The sequence below is a fragment of the Artemia sp. Qi Xiang Cuo genome, chromosome 7 (genome assembly GCF_049724085.1).
Source record: "Artemia sp. Qi Xiang Cuo chromosome 7, ASM4972408v1, whole genome shotgun sequence".
Classification (NCBI taxonomy): Eukaryota; Metazoa; Arthropoda; class Branchiopoda; order Anostraca; family Artemiidae; genus Artemia; species Artemia sp. Qi Xiang Cuo.
Genome location: NC_142800.1, coordinates 16,325,043 through 16,352,949, shown reverse-complemented (window position 1 = coordinate 16,352,949; position 27,907 = coordinate 16,325,043). Strand labels below are relative to the sequence as shown.

Genomic DNA, 27,907 nt, shown 5'->3' with positions numbered 1-27,907 from the left:
ACTGTAGTAACTTTCTTCCACGGTTCTAGAAATAATTAGGAGTATTTCTACCCCCTCTTCTAACAAAATCTTCCCTGATCCAGCTTTAAATGAGTGTACATGCAGGATAGTAATACAATTAATGGGATTCTGGGTAAAACTTAACGCCAGCGTGTTGTGAAAACCTATCTTTTGCCAAATTCAGTAGATAGTTATTTAATTAAAGTTAATTAATTAAATTATAATTAGTGAAAACATTTTGAAACGTTAAAATTTAAAACAAAACATTCAAAATTAAAATAAAACATATAAATATTAATTTAAATATTTTTCTGGCACAATAAATAATTGTTAATCGTTCTCCCCTCTCCTACAAGAAAATCTTCCCTGATCCAATTTAAAAAGTGTCCATGCATGGTGGTAGTAAATGTAAAGGGGTGCAAGGTTGATCTCAACATAACGTACTTGTGAAGACTTATTTTTGACCAAAGCTGGTAAGGAAAGCAAGAAAATGACTGAAGGACACCAAAAAAGTTTAATGTGCATACAAAGTACCTCATAAAGAAATGTTTATATTATAAAAGGGATATGTCCCCTATAACACCGCAAAAAATTTAAGAATTTTTATTAGAACAAACATTTTCCCTATAATGGCTTCTTGGACTTAAACATTTTAGCAAAACTGATGATTAAAAACGTATTATTTTGAAAAAATGCAAGCTTAAAAAACACAAAACGTGAAAAGAAGGGTGATGAAGAATTATGCATATATATATATATATATATATATATATATATATATATATATATATATATATATATATATATATATATATATATATATATATATATATATATATATATATATATATATATATATATATATATATATATATATATATATATATATATATATATATATATATATATATATATATAAAATACATATCAAACAAACACAACTTAAAAACAATAGGGAAATTTTTTCCACGACAGTGCAATTTAAATCGGTGAATATTTCGGCCCTATGTCAAAGGGCCGTCTTCAGCACAACATTAAAAAATATATATATATATATATATATATATATATATATATATATATATATATATATATATATATATATATATATATATATATATATATATATATATATATATATATATATATATATATATATATATATATATATATATATATATATATATATATATATATATAAACAACTTACATTAAAATACGAAGTTTAAAACTAAAAATGCTTTTAAAAACTTTTAAAACAGCGCCAGTATACTTACTTCAACGAAGTTCAACCAGGAATGATAAATAAAATGATGAGAGAGGATGAATTCATTCAAACAAAATAAAATGAAATTATTAACTGCAAGTTTTCAAAGCTAATCTTGCTTTTTTAGCAGCTAGTCTTAAATGCCGTTTTTTAACGGGTTCAATACTATTGTCAATTGGTTTAATAAAATATTTTGTTAGATCATTTTCAATTAAATTTGAGTATAAAGAATTCAGTGACTATTCTCTTAAGTCCCTATTTAAGGAAATATTATTATTTATTTTGAGTCTAATTTCGATTGATTCCCGAACTACCTGTTTTATGCCCAAATCACTACTAATGAGAGAAAATTTTTCAAAAAGTATTGTGTGGCCGGGGTTATCAAAAATATGTCTACCTAAAGCAGAATCAAAGGAGTTATTAGAACTATTAGCAATCAACGCTTTGTCTATGTCTTCTTTGTGCTGTTGTATCCGTTTTTCTAGATTCTAATGGGTTCTGCCAATGTAGTAGTTGCCAGAGTCACACGTTATTTGTTAAACCTCTCTTTAGCGAGTAACTGGGGTTTTATCTTTACCAGAGTTTAAGAATTTGTGATTTTAAAATTATTATTGAAAACTAAATACAGATTGTTTTTTGTACAAATATTTTTTATTTTTGTTGTGATTCTTGGGATTTACGGAAGATAGATTATAGTAGAGGGTTTTTCTGGAGCCTCAGTAGAAAGGGGGGTGCTACTCGTGACATGACACCACTGCTGCTATCTAAAATTTAGTCTAACGCTGACGGGCTATAATTTATTCAAGGATTATCGATCGAGTCTAATGGATGATGTCAAGGTTGATTGATTTGTTGTTGTTCGTCCAGGTGTAATGACACTGGGGTGATTTACATAATCAGTGTGGAATGTATTGATCTAGGGCAGTGGTCGGCAAAGTGCGGCCCCAGAGCCGCATGTGGCTCTTTGATCCCTTAGATGCGGCTCTGGCACAAATACCCACGGAAGGTAAAATAATATTTTCATTAACAAAAAACTGGGTAAGAAAAAAATTGCATCTTGTTTCGACAAATTAAAATATTCTATTAACCTAGAATATAAATAATTTTTGTTTAAGTTAAAATGTTTTAAAAACAAAGCAGATATTTTGAAAGGAATTAAAGAGTTACCATTGTCTTCCAAAACCATTAAAAATAGACGTTTAAAATTTGTTGGAATATAAAAAAAACAGCATATCGAAGATCTGAAATTGGTTTTGGCTTTATCAATAGCAGTTGACAAGTCTTGTGATATAAATGGTACAGCACAAATTCCACTTTATGTAAGATTCATATCTCATTCTGGCCCCAAAGAAGAAATTTTATGATTATTACCACTCAAGGGTCAGACGGTCATACTGTTGAGAAGATATTGCAAGTGCTGTGATTGAGTGTATGGGTCATCATCATACTCCCCTCAATGAAATTGTATTGATTTCAGCAGATGGGGCCAAAGGTATGACCGGCGTAAGAAAAAGAGTTTTTTGTTATTTTGAAAGAAAAAATTAGTACTAAGCTACCGGTCTATCCTTCATCAATAAGTGCTTCGTGCGCAAGCATTCCAAGAAGAAATTTGTAAATCTATGGAATTAGTGGTTACAATTATCAACTCAATTTTAGCTAAGGCTCTTAATCATAGCTTTAGCTAGTTCAGATTTTTTATTTGAAATGGAGAGTTCTTCTGCTTCGTAACAAGGTGGATTATTAAGCGGTGACGATTCAAAACGTTTCGCCTCCCCTTTTCCAGAAATTAGTGCATTTCTCCTCGAGAAGGCGTTCAATATCCATAACTAACAAACGATTAGTAGATCCAAAACTTTTATGTCGTCGTAGACGTTACAATCCATTTTGCTCAGAATATTTAAAGGGAAGCATTGTTTCGCTTTCCGAGCCTCCTGAAGCATCACCAAGAAATTAATTCCTCTATTGATAAACACCATTTTAAAATAATAATTTCAAATATGACGAAAGCATTTGTCCGCAGGTTTCAGAAATTTAAAAAACAGCAGAACAGCTTTAGTATTTGTCAAAAATCCTCTTAATGATACGATAACCGAGTTAAAATTTTCTCCTTTTGAAATTGACATTGGTAGCTTTGAAATACAGTTGCTGGACATAAAAAACAAGGGCACTCTAAATTTGAACGTCTTTGTGTTCAATTGGAAAAAGTGGGCAAGAAAAATGTGATCTCAGTTGAAAACACAAATTGTCTTCTTTGATTGACCTGGAGAAGGAAGACATGAGCAGTTTCAACATTTGTAATAGTATTCCTGGTTCTTCAAATCAGCTGAAATAGCTTGTGTTGGCCGTTCTTTCCCTTTTCGGCTCTGGATATATATCCGAACAATCTTTTTCAAGAATGAACTTTGTCAAGAGCAAACTGAGGAGTCTTCTTATTGATGAGAACATGGAATCATGCCAAAGTTAAAAGCAACAAGGTATAAACCCGACTGAGTCAAACTTTACAAGGTGGTGCAAGCACATTGTTCAAATTGTTAGATATTTATTAAGTATAAAATCTTGTTTTATTTACTACTTATTTATTGCAAAAAATTTCACTAAACAAGCAGATTTGGCTCCAAATTCTCTAATAATTGTTGCAATGTTCATATTTGGCTCTGTGGCTAATGAGTTTGCCGACCAGTGATCTAGGGGAAGTGAATTTCCAAAAAATTGATTTACATAATCACTAGGGGGAATGTATTGATCTAGGACTCGACTAGGAACAAGTGGATTTCCGAGAAATTGATTTACATAATCGAAGGGGAGAGGATTTCCGAGAACTTGATTTGTATAATCAAGGGGAATTATTGATTTACCAAAGGGGAATAAAGAAACAAATGTGGCTTCTTTGATCTTAGGTCGGAGGGATAAACTGTCTTTAGATCAGAGAGAAAAATTAATATTCTATTTTTAAATATGGCGTCAATGATCTTTAGTGTTAAGAATTAGAAATGACATCACTTGTTATCATGGAATTATGCGGGAGTCTAAAGAGATAGAAATTCTATTTTTAAATACGGCTTCTTCGATCTTTAGGTCACAGAGATAAATTAATATTCTATCAAAACCTTAATAGTGTAGCTTGGAACATCTATGAGATGAAAAGATTAATGCGGGAAAGGGTATCCTAGGAATTTCAAATGTGACAGCGCAGGGATGCCAAACAAAAGGAACACACTGAAATTACTTTAGGGGATTATTTGGGCGAAACCGTTTTAGACATTTTAGGAGATTATTTGGGCGAAACAGTTAGAGACATTTTAGGTGATTATTGGGGCAAAACAGTTGTTGAACAGTGTTGAACATTGAACAGTGTTGTGAGGTCCCCTACCCCAACAACCCCCCTACCCCCACCCCAAAGGGCCCCGAGCCCTCATTTTTTAATACTTTTTATGTGTACTTGACACATAGAAGGGCCCCCACATTTTAAAAGGCTTTATTAGATCTTTTCAGAACAAGTTCTTTACGTAATGTCCCTCTTAAATCCACTTTAAAAGTTGAAGCAATCATCCTTTTCCACATAACTTTACTTTAAGACTTTTTGAATACCCCGACGCCAAGCAATACTTTTCAAAAGGCTTTTTTATATTATTTCAGAACAAGTTCTTTACGTAATGTCCCTCCTAAACCAATTTTACAACTTGAAGTGCTCGTCCTTTTTACCCACAACTCTACTTTGTGGCTGTTTGAATATCCCATCACGAATCAATAATTTCGAAGGGCTTTTTTATATCTTTTCAGAACAAAAATCAAATATTATTAATAAAATCACATGTATTTTAAATGTGAGCATCAAAGTAACAACAATCTTCTTTAATAACACCAAATGTTTACTGAACACACACAATTTTTTCTTAGAAATAATATTTTTCATCAGTTATAACACTTTTTCAGTTTGAACTAGCAAGTTTTCTACCAAAGATACCGAATTTTTTCTTAGAAGTAAATTTTTTTTTTATTGTGATAACTACTTTTCTGTCAGAAGTAGCAAGTTCTGCTTAACACTTAAAAACCTTCTCATCAAAGTAACGACATTTTACCTTAATACTAACATACTTTTACTGAACACACACAAATTTCTCTTAGAAATAATATTTTTCATCAGTGATAACACTTTTTCTGTTCGAACTAGCAAGTTTTCTACCAAAGATACCAAATGTTTTCTCAGAAGTAAAATTTGTTTGATTGTGATAATAACTTTTTTGTCAGAAGTAGCAAGTTCTGCTTAGCACTAACAAACCTTCTCATCAAAGTAACGATATTTTACCTTATTACTAACATACTTTAACTTAACACACACAAATTTCTCTTAGAAATAATATTTTTCATCAGTGATAACACTTTTTCTGTTCGAACTACCAAGTCTTCTACCAAAGATAACAAATTTTTTCTTAGAAGTAACATTTTTTTGACTGTGATAACAACTTTTCTGTCAGAAGTAGCAAGTTTTGCTTAACACTAACATACCGTCTCATCAAAGTAACGACATTTTACCTTAAGACTAGCTTACTTTTACTGAACACACACAAATTTATTTTAGAAATAATATTTTTCATCAATGTATAGTTAGGTTAGGATAATTAACCTATTAAATGATATTGAGAAATAATATAATTTATGCGTGAGAGGACCCCCACTCCCCCCACGTCACCTTTTTCCAAAATCATCTAATCAATTTAGAGATGGATTTTTTTCTTCAGAATAGTTGAAAAGCTCAATAACTATGTCTTTAGAGATAAAATGGTCCCCCTTCAACCCCTGGGGAAAGGTTTTTAAGTTATGAAATTTATACATAAAGCCGGTAAAAGTTGGGAATAGTTAGGATAGGCTAGGTTAGGTTATTTAACATTTCTAGGTTAACTTATACTAGGTTAAGTGGCGCTCCACTTAACGTAGTATAAGTTAACCTAGAAATGTTAGGTAGCCTATGCAAATGTTAGGTAAGCTTATGCTAATGTAAAGAAGACATAAAATGAACTTGTTTTCCTTGGTCCTATAGGTCAGCATTTATTAATTCGATTAACGAAAGGAAATATGCCGTTATTACTGTTTATTATTAGATGTTTGAAGGTTTTAACTCCAGTGCAGATTGAAATAAAGATAGAAAAAAAGTGATGAATACCTCAAATGAAGTCGTCGATTCTTCAATGGCTGATGTGAGTTTAAATAGCTTTTTAACACATGATAGAATTTTTGAGAATTTCAGGGGAAATCTTTAGGGAAAATTTCAGTGGGTTTAGATTTATGGTAAATTTACAAAAAAAATCCCAAAATTGTACTTTAGAAGCTTTTTTAAATATTTCTAAAGCGTTAATAGATAGAGTGCTACAAATATTAGAATCAACTTTAGAAGACATGTTATGTCATGGGAAGATGTTTTTGAAATCCCCCTTCCCCCCAAAATCAAAATTTTACAAAATTCTACTTTAGAAGCTTTTTTAAATACTTTAATAGCGTTAATAGATAGAGTGCTATAAACACCGGAATCGACTTCAGAGGACACGTTATATCATGGGAGGATGTTCTTGAAATCTCTCTTCCCCCCAAACTCAAATTTTACAAAATTCTATTAGAAGCTTTTAAAATATTTCTTAAGCATAGGAAATGATCCATCCAATTATCAATCACTTTCAATTTTATTAGTATTTAGTAAAATATTTGAAAAAGGCTATGCTTTCTCGTTTCCTTACTTTCTTAAAATCTAAAAATTTTCTTTATGATTTTCAATTTGGTATAAATTCAGAAGAGAACTTGAACTTTTCTATCTTCTATGAAAAATTTTGGAACATTATTTAAAATTTTTTCATCTCTTTGAGAAAATCTGAACTGAAGTGTAAAATTTGGTACTTTTAACCTAACTAAACTTGCTAGTTCGAACAGAAAAAGTGTTATCACTGATGAAAAATATTATTTCTAAGAGAAATTTTTGATCATAGTGTTCTCAATCTTTTTAGGATGTATGGCTTGGTTGGAACCTCTCAGTTGATGAGGAGATCCTTCTTTTTACTACTACAACCAGTGATGGTACTGATGATATGCTAGAAGTACATTATACGGAAGATGGTCTGTCGTATACGTCGGAAGATCTGGTACGGCGGGGGTCTTCAGGCCGTCTTTGCATAGAGGATGACGAGCGGTTGGCTCCTAGTTTACCTACAATAAGAGTACGCGGCGATTTATTTGAGGACAGGCCCATCCCTTTGATTGATATGTCAATAAATGATGATGAAATTGAATGTATCCCACCCCCTCTATGTGATATAGTGATATTAGATGAAGATGATGATGTATTTTGTATAGAACCCAAAATTTTATACATAAAAACCATTATAAATATTGATTTAAGTAATGAGTAAAGATTAGAAGAATGAATTATTTTTTGTTATCTTAGATAGAAAACTTGGCTGTGGACTGATAGTACTCTATTGGGTGATCTAATTAAACTGAACTATTCTTATGCAGAAGTCTCTTCTGGTATCCTTACTCTATGCATATTTAGTATGTTTCAGGAAAAAAAAAATTAGAATTGATCTGTAACATATTTCTTTTTCATTGCGAAAATTTGGTGTTGGGATATAAAAGAAGTTATCACAATCAAAAACTTGCTAGTTCGAACCGAAAAAGTGTTATCACTGATGAAAAAATTTATTTCTAAGAGAAATTTGTGTGTGTTCAGTAAAAGTATGTTAGTTTTAAGGTAAAATGTTGTTACTTTGATGTGAAGGTTTTTTAGTGTTAAGCAGAACTTTCTACTTCTGACAGAAAAGTTGTTATCACAGTAAAAAAATGTTACGAAAAAAGAAAAATTTGAAAAAATTTGGTATATTTGGTAGAAAACTTGCTAGTTCGAACAGAAAAAGTGTTATCACTGATGAAAAATATTATTTCTAAGAGAAATTTGTGTTTGTTCAGTAAAAGTATGTTAGTATTAAGGTAAAATGTCGTTACTTTGATGAGAAGGTTTGTTAGGGCTAAGCAAAACTTGCTACTTGTGACAGAAAAGTTGTTATCACAGTCAAAAATTGTTACTTCTAAGAAAAAATTTGGTATCTTTGGTAAAAAAATTGCTAGTTCGAACAGAAAAAGTGTTATCACTGATGAAAAATATTATTTCTAAGAGAAATTTGTGTGTGTTCAGTAAAGTATGTTAGTATTAAGGTAAAATGTCGTTACTTTGATGAGAAGGTTTGTTAGTGTTAAGCAGAACTTGTTACTTCTGACAGAAAAGTTGTTATCACAGTCAAAAATATGTTACTTCTAAGAAAAAATTTGGTATCTTTGGTAGAAAACTTGCTAGTTCGAACAGAAAAAGTGTTATCACTGATGAAAAATATTATTTCTAAGAGAAATTTGTGTGTGTTCAGTAAAAATATGTTAGTATTAAGGTAAAATGTCGTTACTTTGATGAGAAGGTTTTTTAGTGTTAAGCAGAACTTGCTACTTCTGAAAGAAAAGTAGTTATCACAATAAAAAAAAAAAATTTCATTCTAAGAAAAAATTTGGTATCTTTGGTAGAAAACTTGCTAGTTTGAACAGAAAAAGTGTTATCACTGATGAAAAATATTATTTCTAAGAGAAAATTGCGTGTGTTCAGTAAACATTTGGTGGTATTAAAGAATATTATTGTTACTTTGATGCACACATTTAAAATACATGTGATTTTATTAATAATATTTGATTTTTGTTCTGAAAAGATATAAAAAAGCCTTTTGAAAAGTATGGCTTGGCGTTGGGGTATTCAAAAAGCCTTAAAGTAAAGTTGTGTGGAAAAGGATGAGTACTTCAACTTGTAAAGTGGATTTAAGAGGGACATTACGTAAAGAACTTGTTCTGAAAAGATCTAATAAAGCCTTTTAAAATGTGGGGGCCCTTCTATGTGTCAAGTGCACATAAAAAGTATTAAAATGGGGGCTCGGGGCCCTTTGGGGTTGGGTAGGGGGTTGTTGGGGCAGTGGACCTCACAACACTGTTAAGAGGGAGCTTGTGTATTATAACGATCACGGAGTTTTGCCCCACAACATCTTGTAAATCATCTTCTAAAATCATCTTCTAAAAAGTCTCAAAAGGCTTCGCCCAAATAATCTCCTTAAATGTCTCAAACTGTTTCGCTCAAATAATCCCCTAACGTAATTTCTGTGTGTTCCTTTTGTTTTGGCATCCCTGCGCTGTCACATTTGAAATTCCTAGGATACCCTTTCCCGCATTAATCTTTTCATCTCATAGATGTTCCTAGCTACACTATTAAGGTTTCGATAGAATATTAATTTATCTCTGTGACCTAAAGATCGAAGAAGCCGTATTTAAAAATAGAATTTCTATCTCTTTAGACTCCCGCAAAATTCCATGATAACAAGTGATGTCATTTCTATTTCTTAACACTAAAGATCAATGAAGCTATATTTAAAAATAGAATATTAATTTTTCTCTCTGATCTAAAGACCGTTTATCCCTCCGACCTAAGATCAAAGAAGCCATATTTGTTTCTTAATTCCCCTTTCGTAAATCAATAATTCCCCTCGAATATGCAAATCAAGTTCTCGGAAATCCTCTTTCTTCGATTATGTAAATCAATTTCTCGGAAATCCACTTGTTCCTAGTCGAGTCCTAGATCAATACATTCCCCCTAGCGATTATTTAAATCAAGTTCTTGGAAATTCACTTCCCCTAGATCAATACATTCCACACTGATTATGTCAATCACCCCAGTGTCATTACACCTGGACGAACAACAACAAATCAATCGACCTTGACATCATCCATTAGACTCGATCGATAATCCTTGAATAAATTATAGCCCCTCAGCGTTAGACTAAATTGTAGATGGCAGCAGTGGTGTCATGTCACGAGTAGCACCCTACTTTCTACTAGTAGCACCCCTTAAACGCCTTTTTGTAACGGGTTCAATACTCTTGTCAATTGGTTTAATAAAATATTTTGTTAGATCATTTTAATTAAATTTGAGTATAAAGAATTCAGTGAATATTCTCTTAAGTGCCTATTTAAGGAAATATTTTTATTTATTTTGAGCCTAATTTCGATTGATTCCCGGACCACCTGTTTTATCCCCAAATCACTACTAATGAGAGAAGAACTTTCAAAACGTATTGTGTGGCTGGGGTTATCAAATATATGGCTAGCTAAAGCAGATTCAAAGGAGTTATTAGAACTATTAGCAATCAACGCTTTGTCTATGTCTTCTTTATGCTGTTGTATCCGTTTTTCTAGATTCTGAAAAGTTCTGCCAATGTAGTAATTGCCACAATCGCATGGTATTTGATAAACCCCTCTTTGGCGAGTAACTGGGGTTTTATCTTTACCGGAGTTTAAGAAAATTGTGATTTTAAAATTATTAGTGAAGACTAAATACAAATTGTTTTTTGTGCAAATGTTTTTAATTTTAGTTGTGATTCTTGGGATTTACGGAAGATAGATTATAGTAGAGGGTTTTTCTGGAGCCTCACATTGTAAAATATCGTTGATTTTACGAAAATGTCTTTTTAGTCTACGGTTAATCATATTATTGACAAAAGGAATGGGGTATCCGTTGCCAAAAAGAATATCTCTGATAAAATTTATTTCTGCTTTTATGTATGAATCGGAGCAAATGTTCAGGGCACGGTCAATGAGAGAAGTTACAACTACTCTTTCAACTTGTGGGGGGGGGGAGGGAATTTCAATTAAAATGAAGATATCTATTGCTTTGTGTTGGTTTTCTATAGATAGTGAAGTCCAAATTATTAGTATTACGGATAATCAGCACATCAAAAATGGTAGTTTATTTTCAAATTCAATTGCTAGGGTAAACTGCAAATTTCTATCATAAGTATTAAGATGATCTAGGAAACCCCGAAGTTCAATTTCTCCATAATTCCAAAGTGAAGTTACGTCATCCATGTAACGACCCCAATATACATGTTTTAAAAAATAAAGTGAAAAACTTATTACAAATTTTAACAAGATTAAATAAAACTTCACCATCAATCCCTGTCGCTGAGTCTTCGATTAAGTGATAATTTTCTTCTATTTTGTTTTTTAATAATTGCTCAGAAGTAGCCACATCTATATTCGTGTACATCAAAACAATATCAAAACTACTAACTATTGTGTTTTCTGAATTACTTGTGTTATTAAGTTTTTTTTAACCAAATCCACCGAATTACTAATGTAGGAATTTTGTGAATACAGTGGAGGTTTGAAAGCTGTGCAAAGCCATTTTGCAACATTGGAAGCGGGGGCTTTAGTACATTCTACGATAGGTCTTAGGGGAAAACCTTGTTTATGCAGTTTTGGTAAGCCGTAAGATTTTGGACAGAAACTACCACGGGGGTAAAATTTGTTGTATAATTGTGGTGTGATTTTACCATTTTGTTTTAGCTGTTTTAATTCATCTATAATATTATTAGTAAATTGATCCGTAGGATCATGAGTGATCGGTTTATATGTACTTGTGTCTTTTAAAAGTGAAAAGATTTTGTTGTTGTAGTCTGTCGTATCCATGACAACAAGTGAGTTGCTTTTGTCTGCTTTGGTTATTATAATAGATGGGTCTTTGCGGAGGTTAGATAATATTTTTATGTCGTTCAATTCTTTTTGTGTGAAAGTGTTAGGAGACTTAGCCTTTTTTGGCTATTATAAAGGGTATTTATGAGACAAGACCTAACTTTCATCAGAGTTTGAAACAGATGGGTAGTATTTATGCAAAGCGGACTCTAAAGAGGAGACTATATCCGACACGGGAACCTGTTTCGGCAAAAAAGATAATTTTGGACCTCTTTCCACTGTTTTGATTTCCTGGTTTTCAAATGTTCTAGAAGACAGGTTAACAATAGCGGGTCCAGGAGTGAATCTTGGAGAATAAATACGGTTTCTCATCGAAGATTCCTCTCTTAGTTTTTCAAATTTTGTATAAAGTTGTTCCTTTGACAAGCGAAAATCATGGCGAAACAAATTCCTTTCTAATCTAACAACTTGAGAAACATCAACAGTGGACAGGTTTTCAAACAAAAAATTTTCGAGAGATTTTCTTTCTGAGGAAATGATATGTATTTTTTTGCTTTTTGTCCTCAATAATATGGACTAAGGTTTTTAATTGTAGTGTATGAGTAAATTGCCTTTCTTTCTGGGTATTTAGATGTAGTTTATATCCTAAAGACTTTGGAATAAGATTTTCGTTTCTGCAGGATACTAAAAATTTTTGTTGATTAAAAATATTTGCATGCTTTTTACCTAAACTAATAAAATAAAAAATATCATAGGTCAATTGCTCTCCATAGGCTAGACGTAAATATTGACGAAGACCACACTGCCTTTCCATATCAAACAAACACAACTTAAAAACAATAGGGGAATTTTTTTCAAGACAGTGCAATTTAAATCGGTGAATATTTCGGCCCTATGTCCAAGGGCCGTCTTCAGCATAACATTAAAGACAAAATATATATATATAAACAATTTACATTAAAATACGAAATTTAAAACTAAAAATGCTTTTAAAAACTTTCAAAATTTAATTAAAAATGATCTAACAAAATATTTTATTAAACCAATTGACAATAGTATTGAACCCGTTACAAAAAGGCCTTTAAGACTAGCTGCTAAAAAAGCAAGATTAGCTTTGAAAACTTGCAGTCAATAATTTTTATTTTATTTCGTTTGAATGAATTCATCCTATCTCATCATTTTATTTATCAGTCTTGGTTGAACTTCGTTGAAGTAAGGATACTGGGGCTGTTTTAAAAGTTTTTAAAAGCAGTTTTAGTTTTAAACTTCGTATTTTAATGTAAGTTGTTTATATATACATTTTTTCTTTAATGTTGTGCTGAAGACGGACATAGACCCTTGGACATAGGGCCAAAATATTCACCGATTTAAATTGCACCGATTTAATTGGTTAACAGGAAAAGCATCTCGGAGTCGACCAATACAGGGTCAGCCCCAGTGATGTAAGTAGTAATGTATCTATATATTGAAAATATACATGTACTTACACAAGCCTGAGGCATGAATATGCGTGTAGTTTAACCGGTACATTGGCTTACCAGGGCCAATCACCTATTACTACGAACGGTACTTGCCCTACCAAACGGGTTTTCTAATGTGACACTCATTTTTTTGAGGTCAGCTTTCTGCAAAGTGTTATGGGCTTCATTGAAAAAATACCAGTTTAAAAAAAAAACATGTATCCATGATCTTTCTTCTGGCAAAAAAAAATACAAATTCCAATCAAAACTGGTCAAACGTGTTAATAACCTGTAAGTTTTAGCTATCTGATAACTCGTTCAGTATCGCATGTATTATTAGTGGTATCAATGGTATTTCATTTGCGTAAAGCTATCTCGATTTGCCAAAACTTTTATCGTTCGCATAAAACTAACTCAATTTGCAAAAATGGTATTCTATTTGCTTAACTCTGCTCTGAATGTCCTTAATGAGGATATAAATAATATAGAATGACATTGTGACTTGACCTAGCTTTACCTCTCCGATGTGGTCTGTATAATACACAAGTAACGTTTGAAAAGTATTGTCAATTTAAAATAGGATCTTACGTCCCCTTCGCCCTCCCATTTCTGAGGGGGAGGGAATGGTAGGAGAGGGGGGAGGGGGAGTCAATTTTGGAGATTTCTGATAACAAGTACCATTCATTGCGATCGTAGCTCTATGTTGGCTCGTTTTAAATACTTCAGCTTATTTATTCATTTGTGTTAAATAAAAATCTTGAATCTGGAAAATGAAAAAATAAGTATTTAAACAAAATGTACGATGCTGCTAATTAAAGAATAGTAGGCTGAACTCAGAATTGTTTGCATGAGGGTTCAGTTAAAGAGGTCTCACTTGCACGAGGGTTCAGATGCATGGGGGTTCACTTGCTTAGGGTTCAGTTACACGGGGATTCAGTTACAATGGAACCCACACAAAAACAATGGGGCACACACAAAAGCCAAATGAATGACATTGCGACTTGACCTAGCTTTACCTCTCCGATGTGGTCTGTATAATACACATCTGGGGAGGGGAGAATGGTGGTAAGTATTTAGTTTAAAAAATGCTAGGAGGACTTGAGTTTTGTGGGTAGGGTGAAACATTCCAATTTTCGTAAACCGCATGTGTTTATAATTACAGAGAGTCCCTTTTGAAGTCAGAGTTTAAACGTGTCTTATCTGAGTTATGAAAACAAAAGGTTGATGATTAAGACATGGATTTGTCTAATTCTCGTCAGAAAACCAAATCATATTCAAATATTTTCTTGGGGAGAAAATTTTAAGTTTTTGTATTAATTTGGATTTTAGCTCACATTTAACAAACTTAGTCGTAGTTAAGTGAAAGTGTTTTTCTGAACTTTCTGAGGGAGGTGGGTGGGGGTAACTATTTAGTTTAAGAAATTAGTTTACGAGTAGAAAAATGCTTCACTACAGATAAGGCTATTGTGTTTTTTTTCTGAACTTTCTGAGGGAGGTGGGTGGGGGGTAACTATTTAGTTTAAGAAATTAGTTTACGAGTAGGAAAATGCTTCACTACAGATAAGGCTATTGTGTTTTTCAGAACTTTTTGAGGGGGTGGGGGGTAACTTTTTAGTTTAAAAATTAGTTTACGAGTAGAAAAATGTTTCACTACAGATAGGGCAATTGTGTTTTTCTGAACTTTCTGAGGGAGGAGGGGGTAACTATTTAGTTTAAGAAATTAGTTTACGAGTAGAAAAATGTTTCACTACAGATAAGGCTATTGTGTTTTTCTGAACTTTCTGAGGGGGGATGGCGATGGTAACTATTTAGTTTAAGAAATTAGTTTACGAGTAGAAAAATGCTTCACTACAGATAAGGCTATTGTGTTTTTCTGAACATGTGTGTTTTTTTCTTAACTTTGTGAGGGAGGAGGGGGTAACTATTTAGTTTAAAAATTAGTTTACGAGTAGAAAAATGCTTCACTACAGATAAGGCTATTGTGTTTTTCTGAACTTTCTGAGAGAGGTGGGGGGTAAATTTTTAGTTTAAAAATTATTTTACGATTAGAAAAATGCTTCACTACAGAAAAGGCTATTGTGTTTTTCTGAACTTCCGGAGGGGGAGGGGGTAACTATTTAGTTTAAGAAATTAGTTTACGAGTAGAAAAATGGTTCACTACAGATAAGGCTATTGTGTTTTTTTTTTACTGAACTTTCTGAGGGAGGTGGGGATAACTATTTAGTTTAAGAAATTAGTTTACAAGTAGACAAATGTTTCACTACAGATAAGGATATTGTGTTTTTCTGAACCTGTGTGTTTTTTTCTGAACTTTCGGGGGGAGGAGGGGGTAACTATTTAGTTTAAAAATTAGTTTACGAGTAGAAAAATGCTTCACTACAGATAGGTCTATTGTTTTTTTTTTTTCTTAACTTTCTGCGGGAGGTGGGTGGGGGTAACTATTTAGTTTAAGAAATTAGTTTACGAGAAGAAAAATGCTTCACTACAGATAAGGCTATTATGTTTTTCTGAACTTTCTGAGAGAGGTGGGGGGCAACTTTTTAGTTTAAAAATTAGTTTACGAGCAGAAAAATGATTCACTACAGATAAGTCTATTGTGTTTTTTTTTCTGAAATTTCTGAGGGAGGTGGGGGGGGGTAACTATTTAGTTTAAGAAATTAGTTTAAGATTAGAAAAATGCTTCACTACAGATAAGGCTATTGTGTTTTTCTGAACTTTCTGAGAGAGGTGGGGGGTAACTTTTTAGTTTAAAAACTAGTTTACGAGTAGAAAAATGCTTCACTACAGATAAGGCTATTGTGTTTTTCTGAACTTTCTGAGGGAGGAGGGGCTAACTATTTAGTTTAAAAAATTAGTTTACGAGTAGAAAAATGTTTCTCTACAGATAAGGCTATTGTGTTTTTCTGAACTTTCTGAGGGGGGAGGGCGATGGTAACTATTTAGTTTAATAAATTAGTTTACGAGTAGAAAAATGCTTCACTAAATATAAGGCTATTGTGTTTTTCTTAACATGTGTGTTTTTTTTCTGAAATTTCTGAGTGAGGTGGGGGTAACTTTTTATTTTAAAATTAGTTGACGATTAGAAGAATGTTTCACTACTGATAAGGCTATTGTGTTTTTCTGAACTTTCTGAGGGAGGAGGGGGTAACTATTTAGTTTAAAAATTAGTTTACGAGTATAAAAATGCTTCACTACAGATAAGGCTATTGTGTTTTTTTTTCTGAACTTTCTGAGGGAGGAGTGGTTAACTATTTATTTTAATAAATTAGTTTACGAGTAGAAAAATGATTCACTATATATAAGGCTCTTGTGTTTTTTTTCTGAAATTTATGAGGGAGGAGGGCGGGGGTATCTATTTAGTTTAAAAAATTAATTTACGAGTAGATAAATACTTCACGTATTTTAAAGCTAAAACAACTTAAAACGTGCCCAGCCCCCCCCCCCCCCCGCGATCAGAAATTAAATTATAAAAAAGTTTCTTAAACTGAAAGTAAGGAGTTTCTTCACCTCTTGAATACACAATACCGAAATTTCATTCAACTTTCATGTAAGAAAATTATGGAAAATACAATTCTCTAGTTCAAATGTGAAACTTAAGTCCAGTTTTCGATACTAATAATGATGAGGACTGATGATTCCAATTCAATATTTTTTTTTCATAAAAACATAATTTTTTTTTAAACTTTGAAATTATTCAACTTTACTTTTTTATTTTATTATTTTTTTTTGTATGTATCTTAGAATGACAAAATATGCTTACGGTTCTAACAATTGTACTCTATGATTTCTCAGAGACACGATGCGGTTTTACCCACTGGTACTCTATGGCCGGTTATCGACACTACCTAGTTTATTGCATGCATTAAATCAGTATTTCTTACGCAGTGGAACGATAAACACATAAGTCATATCTTAAAAAAAAGAAGTGAAGATGGAACATTTTAATAAAGTGTGTTCACATGAGAATGTTATTGTAGCAGTGAATGCCGACAGGGATAAGTATTTAAACTATGAGACAAGTACAAGTGGTAGAACTACTGGAAATGTCTGCATGCATTGCCATGACAGTAAGGAATGAAATTTCTTTGGAATACCGAAAAGATTCCCTTGTACAAATAGTGGATAGACGACACTGATATCTCTAGAGATGACTGCACTCAAAGAGAATGCCAACATAAAAATACTTGTTGATGATAGAGGACAACTCCTCCCTACTGCTGCAGGTAACACATTACCTACTAATACATCCAATCGTCTTTTTTTAGGCATTAGCTTTCAACGGAGGGTCAATAAAAGAAAGGCCTACTCTTCTACGAATATTGTAAACCATATCTTAGCAAAGTGTCGAAACTGTTACCTGTGTAAAAATAATGTAATAATAGACAGTGAAATTGCCAGAAAAATTAAAAGGGCATTGTCAGAAAATATCACTATGGAATATCAAGATGAATTGATGAAAAACAAAGTGCCAGCAAACGTTACTACCATTAATCAAACAGTCTATGAATCAAATAATAGCAAAGATGAAACGTATATTAAACCTGTCGGTGACACACAAGTAAATATTGTGCATGACTCAAAATAGAATAATGATTATTCTACTGATTGCGAGTTAAGAGAAGACAATAGCTACAATATCAAGAGAGAACATGGAGAACTATTTTATAGAACAGATTCAAAATGTCCAAAATTGATCACTGAAATTAATAATGTATCATAATATATTTTTGTATTAATATTCTACATGGCGTTATTTCATTAAAAGTATATTATGCATTACAGTGTTACGTTTTCATTATTTTTAGAGTAAGCTAGCTTATCAAACGTTTAGAATGTCTATTAAAACATTGGAGATGTAAGAAAAGCAATTCGCATACATCTATTGTCAGACACATGGGATAACATTGTTCTATAAACGGTTCATAATAAAAAAATAGTTTGGGACAAGAAAAAAAACCTAAAATAATGTCGTGAAATCATTTTCAACACTCAGAGCAGGGGGATGTTGGGATTGAATCATAGAGAAACAACGATTTTTTTTTTTAATGTGACTCAAAGACGTTTCGTTCTTTTCACTGGCTTGAAATTGCATACAAACGAGCCAATTAGATGTTACAATCCTTTTGTTTGCTCAAAATTCAACAAAGCAACGAGGGTTAGGCTACTTTATTTTGCATGTTATTTCTAAAGCCGATTAAGATGAAGAAATATCTTCAACGTCAAGGCTATAAGAAAAAAAAAGTTCTGGATATTTTTGTCAGGTTGTAGTTTATGCACTAATATCGATATCAGTAACGATTCCATTTGAACTTTCTCCAAGTTGATCAAATTTATCTCTAAACGGTTCATGATAAAAAATAGTTTGGGACAAGAAAAAAAATCTAAAATAATGTCGTGAAATCATTTTCAACACTCAGAGCAGGTGGGTGTTGAGATTGAATAATAGAGAAACAATGAATTTACTTTAAAAAAAAATGCGACTCAAAGACGTTTCGTTCTCTTCACTGGCTTGAAATTGCATACAAACGAGCCAATCAGATGTTACAATCCTTTGGTTTGCTCAAAATTCAACAAAGCAACAAGGGTTAGGCTACTTTATCCTTTTGTTTGCTCAAAATTCAACAAAGCAACGAGGGTTAGGCTACTTTATTTTGCATGTTATTTCTAAAGCCGATTAAGATGAAGAAATGTCTTCAACGTCAAAGCTATAAAAAAAAAATTTCTAGATATTTTTGTCAGTTTGTAGTTTATGCACTAATATCGATATCAGTAACGATTCTATTTGAACTTTCTCCAAGTTGATCAAATTTATCTCTAAACGGTTCATGATAAAAAATAGTTTGGGACAAGAAAAAAAAACCTAAAATAATGTCGTGAAATCATTTTCAACACTCAGAGCAGGGGGGTGTTGAGATTGAATCATAGAGAAACAATGAATTTACTTTAAAAAAAAATGCGACTCAAAGACGTTTCGTTCTTTTCACTGGCTTGAAATTGCATACAAACGAGCCAATCAGATGTTACAATCCTTTGGTTTGCTCAAAATTCAACAAAGCAACGAGGGTTAGGCTACTTTATTTTGCATGTTATTTTTAAAGCCGATTAACCCTACAGAGGCAATTGTTGTAAAAAAAACCACACTGTACTTTTTGAGCTTGGACTGCCATCTTGCTGTAAAAAAATACTGCTTTTATCAACATCTTTCGATGGGGCTGAAAGATGGCAGTCGATTGATACCTTCGGGGAGCTGCTGTGTGACATGTGGCCTAAACAGTGAGTCACCAAACCAAGGGATAAGAAAAACGAATGAAAAGGTAGGCAATTTCTAAGCTAGAAACTGGAAACAAAACGAAATGGTGGGAGATTCCTTGCATGTCATATGCGTATAAAATATATACCGTTTAGAATTACTGTAGTTGAAATTCACGAAATGTGCAAGAATTTGGATCAGTAGCAAGATAAACTTCCTCCTGTTGTAAAAATACAACATCGGACGATCGTGGCTCAAAATTATGAAACAAACAACTAAATAAGAAAATAAAAAGGGTAAAGAAAACAATATAATTTTACATCAGCTATTATGTAGGAGGAGTCCCTCCTACATAGTAGCTCAAACCACCCCTCAGGAATGGTGGATCATTGAGTAGACAGGGTGTTTCATATGTCTAATTTTTGTTTTCTTTCTAGATGGCGGAATCTTACGACAGACTAAGAAAACGAGCTCAAAATCGCCGAATTGACGCAGAGGAGGCGGCCAAGTATATTTTTGACATTCAAGAAGACATGTTGTCTGATTTGTCCGACGATGATGATGACAATGATCCAGACTTCCTGTCTCCAGAAGATCTTATCGATGATCCTGATGCGGACTTGTTGCCTCTACTGGACAATCTCCACTTCTTCTTGGAACAGGATGACGTGGAGGCTAACACTGAACCCAGTGACGATGACTCGGGGGAAACTCCACTCTCCAGTCAGCAACAGCAACCGGTAACAACAAGTACTGGAAAATCAAAGAAGAAATCGAAAGTCCAAGAAAAATTCGACTGGAGAAAAGCAGAGATGGAAAAAATTGATCTGTCTTGGAAAGGAGAGCCTCGCCAAGTTCCGGGCATCTTGGAGACTCCACTGAAATACTTCCAAAAATTCTTTGACGATGAACTTCTTGAGCTGATAGTTGAACAAAGTAACGTCTTTGCACTTCAAACTGAGGGATGCAACCTCTGCCTCACTGCCGAAGAGCTAAAAGTTTTCATGAGCATTATTCTATTATTTGGAGTGATAAAAGTTCCTTATTATCGAATGCACTGGGAAGCAGCCACCAGATACCCTCAAATTGCCGACAAGATGGGCCGACAAAGGTTTGACAAGATCAAACGTTTTCTTCATTTCAACGACAACAATAAAGCTAAGAAACCTGGAGAACAAGGATTTGACAAGCTATACAAGATTCGACCTGTCCTGAGTCATATCCGTTCCAAGTTTCTTGAAGTCAGCCGCGAAGAACACCATTCAATTGACGAGCAAATGATTCCTTTCAAGGGACGAAGCAACTTAAGACAACATCTACCAAAAAAGACGACGAAGTGGGGAATAAAAGTGTTCACACGAGCTGGTGTGTCAGTTTTTGTATATGATTTTGAAGTTTACCAAGGAAAGGGCACTCTTGTTGAAGATGACATAGAGCCAGATCTTGGAGTCGGAGGCCACATAGTTTTACGTCTGATGAGTACCTTACCAGAGAAAATGAACTACAATATTTACTCTGACAAATGGTTTTTGAGCTTGAAACTAATGAGTTTGCTCAATATTGAAAGATTCCCTTGTATTGGTACGTTGAACAAAGCGCGACTGAAGGGCTGCCCGCTCCTCACAGATGGTGAAATGAAGAAACGAGAGAGAGGAACGTCAGATTACAGGACTGACATTCATTCTGCGTTATTGTAGTGAAATGGTTAGATAACAACACGGTTTGCTTGGCTTCAACGTATGCAGGAATAACGCCACAGGATACGTGCAGACGCTGGAACGTTAAGGATAAATCCAGGGTTGAAGTTTCAAGGCCAGCCATTGTTTATGAGTACAACCTTCATATGGGTGGCGTAGATTTAGCAGACATGCTGGCGGAGATGTGCCGAACTCATCTTCGGACACGAAAATGGTATATGAGAATCTTCTGGTGGCTTATTGACACAGCAGTCGTTTTACTTAGAGTGGGGCGCCACTTTAAGTGAACCTAGATCAACCCAATTTTTTGGATATCTCTCTCACTATGACTCTGTTTGTGTGTCGTGTTAAATTTCGACTGCACGATTTCAGAAAAAAGATGCGTGAGAGATGGCGTAGTTACCATCAAATCTTTTTGGTCACTTAAAAATGGCACTAGAACTTTTAATTGCCAGTCAAATGAGCCCTCTTACGATATTTTAGTATCACTATGTCGATAAGTTTTTTTTTTCTTGTCCCAAACTATTTTTTATCATGAACCGTTTAGAGATAAATTTGATTAATTGGAGAAAGTTCAAATAGAATCGTTACTGATATCGATATTAGTGCATAAACTACAAACTGACAAAAATATACGTTATTTTAGTTTTTTTTTTCTTGACCCAAACTATTTTTTTATCATTAAGCGTTGAGAGTCAAAATTTATCAACTTGAAGAAAGTTCAAATAGAATCATTATTGGTATTGAAATTAGCACATAAACTACAAACTGTGAAAAATATCCAGAACTTTTTTTTTCTTATAGTCTTGAAGTTGACGACATTTCTTCACATTAATTGGATGTAGAAATAACATGCAAAATAAAGTAGCCTAACCGTCGTTGCTTCGTTGAATTTTGAGCAAACAAAAGGAGTGTAAAATCTGATTGGCTCGTTTGTATGCAATTTCAAGCCAGTGAAAAGAACGAAACGTCTTTTGAGTCGCATTTTTTTTTAAAGTAAATTCATTGTTCCTCTATGATTCAATCTCAACAACCCCCTGCTCTGAGTGTTGAAAATGATTTCACGACATTATTTTAGGTTTTTTTCTTGTCCCAAACTATTTTTTATCATGAACCGTTTAGAGATAAATTTGATCAACTTGGAGAAAGTTCAAATAGAATCGTTACTGATATCGATATTAGTGCATAAACTACAAACTGACAAAAATATCCAGAAATTTTTTTTTCTTATAGCCTTGACGTTGAAGACATTTCTTCATCTTAATCGGCTTTAGAAATAACATGCAAAATAAAGTAGCCTAACCCTCGTTGCTTTGTTGAATTTTGAGCAAACAAAAGGATAAAGTAGCCTAACCCTTGTTGCTTTGTTGAATTTTGAGCAAACCAAAGGATTGTAACATCTGATTGGCTCGTTTGTATGCAATTTCAAGCCAGTGAAGAGAACGAAACGTCTTTGAGTCGCATTTTTTTTAAAAAGTAAATTCATTGTTTCTCTATGATTCAATCTCAACACCCCCCTGCTCTGAGTGTTGAAAATAACTTCACGACATTATTTTAGTTTTGTTTTTCTTGTCCCAAACTATTTTTTATCATGAACCGTTTAGAGATAAATTTGATCAACTTTGAGAAATTTCAAATAGAATCGTTACTGATATCGATATTAGTGCATAAACTACAAACTGACAAAAATATCCAGAACTTTTTTTTCTTATAGCCTTGACTTTGAAGACATTTCTTCATCTTAATCGGCTTTAGGAATAACATGCAAAATAAAGTAGCCTAACCCACGTTGCTTTGTTGAATTTTGAACAAACAAAAGGATTGTAACATCTGATTGGCTCGTTTGTATGCAATTTCAAGCCAGTGAAAAGAACGAAACGTCTTTGAGTCACATTAAAAAAAAAATTCGTTGTTTCTCTATGATTCAATCCCAACACCCCCTGCTCTGAGTGTTGAAAATGATTTCACGACATTATTTTAGGTTTTTTTTCTTGTCCCAAACTATTTTTTTATTATGAACCGTTTATAGAACAATGTTATCCCATGTGTCTGACAATAGATGTATTCGAATTCCTTTTCTTACATCTCCAATGTTTTAATAGACATTCTAAACGTTTGATAAGCTAGCTTACTCTAAAAATAATGAAAACGTAACACTGTAATGCATAATATACTTTTAATGAAATAACGCCATGTAGAATATTAATACAAAAATATATTATGATACATTATTAATATCAATGATCAACTTTGGACATTTTGAATCTGTTCCATAAAATAGTTCACCATGTTCTCTCTTGATATTGTAGCTATTGTATTCTCTTAACTCGTAATCGGTAGAATAATCATTATTCCATTTTGAGTCATACACAATATTTACTGGTGTGTCACCGACAGGTTCAATATACGCTTCATCTTTGCTATTATTTGATTCATCGACTGTTTTATTAATGGTAGTAACGTTTTCTGGCACTTTGTTTTTCATCAATTCATCTTGATATTCCATAGTGATATTTTCTGACAATGCCCTTTTTATTTTTCTGGCAATTTCACTGTCTATTATTACATTATTTTTACACAGGTAACAGTTTCGGCACGTAGCCAAGATATTTTTTACGATATTCGTAGAAGAGTAGGCCTTTCTTTTATTGACCTTCCGTTGAATGCTAATACCTAAAAGATGACGATTGGATGTATCAGTTGGTAATGTGTTACCTGCAACAGTAGGAAGGAGTTGTCCTCTATCATCAACGCTTATCTTTATGTTTGCATTCTCTTTGAGTGCAATCATCTCCAGAAATCTCAATCTTGCATATCCACCATTTGTACAACGGAATCTTTTCGGTATTCCAAAGAAATTTAATTCCTTACTGTCATGACAATGCATGCATACATTTCCAATAGTGCTACCACTTGTACTTGTTTCATAGTTTAAATACTTCTCCTTGTTGGCATTCAATGCTACAATAACATTTTCATGTGAACACACTTTATTAAAATGTTCCATCTTCACTTTTTTTTTAAGATATGACTTATTTGTTTATCGTTCCACTGCGTAAGAAATACTGATTTAATGCATGCAATAAACTAGGTAGTGTCGATAACCGGCCATAGAGTACCAGTGGGAAAACCACATCGTGTCTCTGAGAAATCATAGAGTACAATTGTTAGAACCGTAAGCATATTTTGTCATTTTAAGATACATACAAAAAAAAATAATAAAATAAAAAAATAAAGCTGAATAATTTCGAAGTTTAAAAAAAAAGTATATTTTTATGAAAAAAAAAATATTGAATTAGAATCATCAGTCCTCATCATTATGAGTATCCAAAACTGGACTTAAGTTTCTTATTTGAACTAGAGAATTGTATTTTCCATAATTTTCTTACATGAAAGTTGAATGAAATTTCGGTATTGTGTATTCAAGAGGTGAAGAAACTCCTTACTTTCAGTTGAAGAAACTTTTTTATAATTTAATTTCTGATCGCGGGGGGGGGGGGGGCTGGGCACGGTTGAAGTTGTTTTTACGTAACAATACGTGAAGCATTTTTATACTCGTAAACTAATTTCTTAAACTAAATAGTTACCCCCGCCCCCCTCCCTCAGAAAGTTCAGAAAAAAAACACAATAGCCGTATCTGTAGTGAAGCATTTTTCTACTCGTAAACTAATTTCTTAAACTAAATAGTTACCCCCTCCTCCCTCAGAAAGTTCAGAAAAAAAAACACAATAGCCTTATCTGTAGTGAAGCATTTTTCTACTCGTAAACTAATATTTAAACTAAATAGTTACCCCCTCCTCCCTCAGAAAGTTCATAAAAACAATAGCCTAATCTGTAGTGAATCATATTTCTACTCTTAAATTAAGTTATTAAACTAAATAGTTACCATCGCTCGCCCCACTCAGAAATTTAAGTACAGCACACTCTCCGGCCATGCATTTTACCATTTTTCTACTCGTAAACTAATTTTTTAAACTAAATAGTTACCCCCTCCTCCCTCACAAAATTCAGAAAAACACAATAGCCTTATCTGTAGTGAAGCATTTTTCTACTCGTAAACTAATTTTTAAACTAAAATGTTACCCCTCACCTCTCTCAGAAAGTTCAGAAAAACACAATAGCCTTATTTGTAGTGAAGCATTTTTCTACTCGTAAACTAATTTCTTAAACTAAATAGTTACCCCCACCCACCTCCCTCAGAAAGTTTAGAAAAAAAACACAATTGACTTATCTGTAGTGAAGCATTTTTCTACTCGGAAACTAATTTTTAAACTAAAAAGTTGCCCCCCACCTCTCTCAGAAAGTTCAGAAAAACATAATAGCCTTATCTGTAGTGAAGCATTTTTCTACTCGTAAACTAATTTCTTAAACTAAATAGTTACCCCCACCCAGCTCCCTCAGAAAGTTCAGAAAAAAGAAACACAATAGACTTATCTGTAGTGAAGCATTTTTCTACTCGTAAACTAATTTTTAAACTAAATAGTTACCCCCTCCTCCCTCAGAAAGTTCAGAAAAAAACACACATGTTCAGAAAAACACAATAGCCTTATCTGTAGTGAAGCATTTTTCTACTCGTAAACTAATTTCTTAAACTAAATAGTTACCCCCACCTCCCTCAGAAAGTTCAGTAAAAAAAAAACAATAGCCTTATCTGTAGTGAACCATTTTTCTACTCGTAAACTAATTTCTTAAACTAAATAGTTACCCCCTCCCCCTCAGAAAGTTCAGAAAATCACAATAGCCTTATCTGTAGTGAAGCATTTTTCTACTCTTAAACGACTTTTTAAACTAAATAGTTACCCCCCACCTCTCTCAGAAAGTTCAGAAAAACACAATAGTCTTATCTGTAGTGAAGCATTTTTCTACTCGTAAACTAATTTTTAAACTAAATAGTTACCCCCTCCTCCCTCAGAAAGTTCAGAAAAAAAAAACATGTTCAAAAAAACACAATAGCCTTATCTGTAGTGAAGCATTTTTTTACTCGTAAACTAATTTCTTAAACTAAATAGTTACCATCGCCATCCCCCCTCAGAAAGTTCAGAAAAACACAATAGCCTTATCAGTAGTGAAACATTTTTCTACTCGTAAACTAATTTTTAAACTAAAAAGTTACCCCCCACCTCTCTCAGAAAGTTCTGAAAAACACAAAAGCCTTATCTGTAGTGAAGCATTTTTCTACTCGTAAACTAATTTCTTAAACTAAATAGTTACCCCCACCCACCTCCCTCAGAGAGTTCAGAAAAAAAAACACAATAGCTTTATCTGTAGTGAAGCATTTTTCTACTCGTAAACTAATTTCTTAAACTAAATAGTTACCCCCACCCACCTCCCTCAGAAAGTTCAGAAAAACACTTTCACTTAACTACGACTAAGTTTGTTAAATATGAGCTAAAATCCAAATTAATACAAAAACTCAAAATTTTCTCCCCAAGAAAATATTTGAATATGATTTGGTTTTCTGACGAGAATTAGACAAATCCATGTCTTAATCATCAACCTTTTGTTTTCATAACTCAGATAAGACACGTTTAAACTCTGACTTCAAAAGGGACTCTCTGTAATTATAAACACATGCGGTTTATGAAAATTAGAATGTTTCACCCTACCCACAAAACTCAAGTCCTCCTAGCATTTTTTAAACTAAATACTTACCTCCATTCTCCCCTCCCCAGATGAGTATTATACAGATCACATCAGAGAGGTAAAGCTAGGTCAAGTCTCAATGTCATTCATTTGGCTTTTATGTGTGCCCCATTGTTTTTGCGTGGGTTCCATTGTAACTGAATCCCCGTTTAACTGAACCCTAAGCAACTGAACCCCCATGCATCTGAACCCTCGTGCAAGTGAGACCTCTTTAACTGAACCCTCATGCAAACAATTCTGAGTGTAGCCTACTATTCTTTAATTAGCAGCATCGTACATTTTGTTTAAATACTTATTTTTTAATTTTCCAGATTCAATATTTTTATTTAACACAAATGAATAGATAAGCTGAAGTATTTAAAACGAGCCAACATAGAGCTACGATCGCAATGAATGGTACTTGTTATCAGAAATCTCCAAAATTGACTCCCCCTCCCCCTCTCCTACCATCCCCTCCCCCTCAGAAATGGGAGGGCGAAGGGGACGTAAGATCCTATTTTAAATTGACAATCCTTTTCAAACGTTACTTGTGTATTATACAGACCACATCGGAGAGGTAAAGCTAGGTCAAGTCACAATGTCATTCTATATTATTTATATCCTTATTAAGGACATTCAGAGCAGAGTTACGCAAATGGAATACCATTTTTGCAAATTGAGTTAGTTTTATGCGAACGATAAAAGTTTTGGCAAATCGACATAGCTTTACGCAAATGAAATACCATTGATACCACAAATAATGCATGCAACACTGAACAAGTTATCAGATATCTATAACTTACAGGTTATTAACACGTTTGACCAGTTTTGATTGGAATTTGTATTTTTTTTTTGCCAGAAGAAAGATCATGGATACATGTTTATTTATTATTTTTTTTTTAAACTGGTATTTTTTCAATGAAGCCCATAACACTTTGCAGAAAGCTGACCTCAAAAAAATGAGTGTCACATTAGAAAACCCGTTTGGTAGGGCAAGTACCGTTCCTAGTAATAGGTGACTGGCCCTGGTAACCCAATGTACCGGTTAAACTACACGCATATTCATGCCTCA

The 27,907-nt window shown here is 33.2% G+C and overlaps 1 protein-coding gene and 1 pseudogene across 1 annotated transcript in view; both read right to left on the bottom strand.

Moving 5' to 3' along the window:
* LOC148950005 (uncharacterized) overlaps positions 1-27,907 on the bottom strand; it is a 105,960-nt gene that overhangs the window by 53,545 nt on the left and 24,508 nt on the right. The gene's annotated exons all lie outside the window — the stretch shown is intronic.
* Positions 11,566-12,620, bottom strand: LOC148950006 (uncharacterized; annotated as a pseudogene).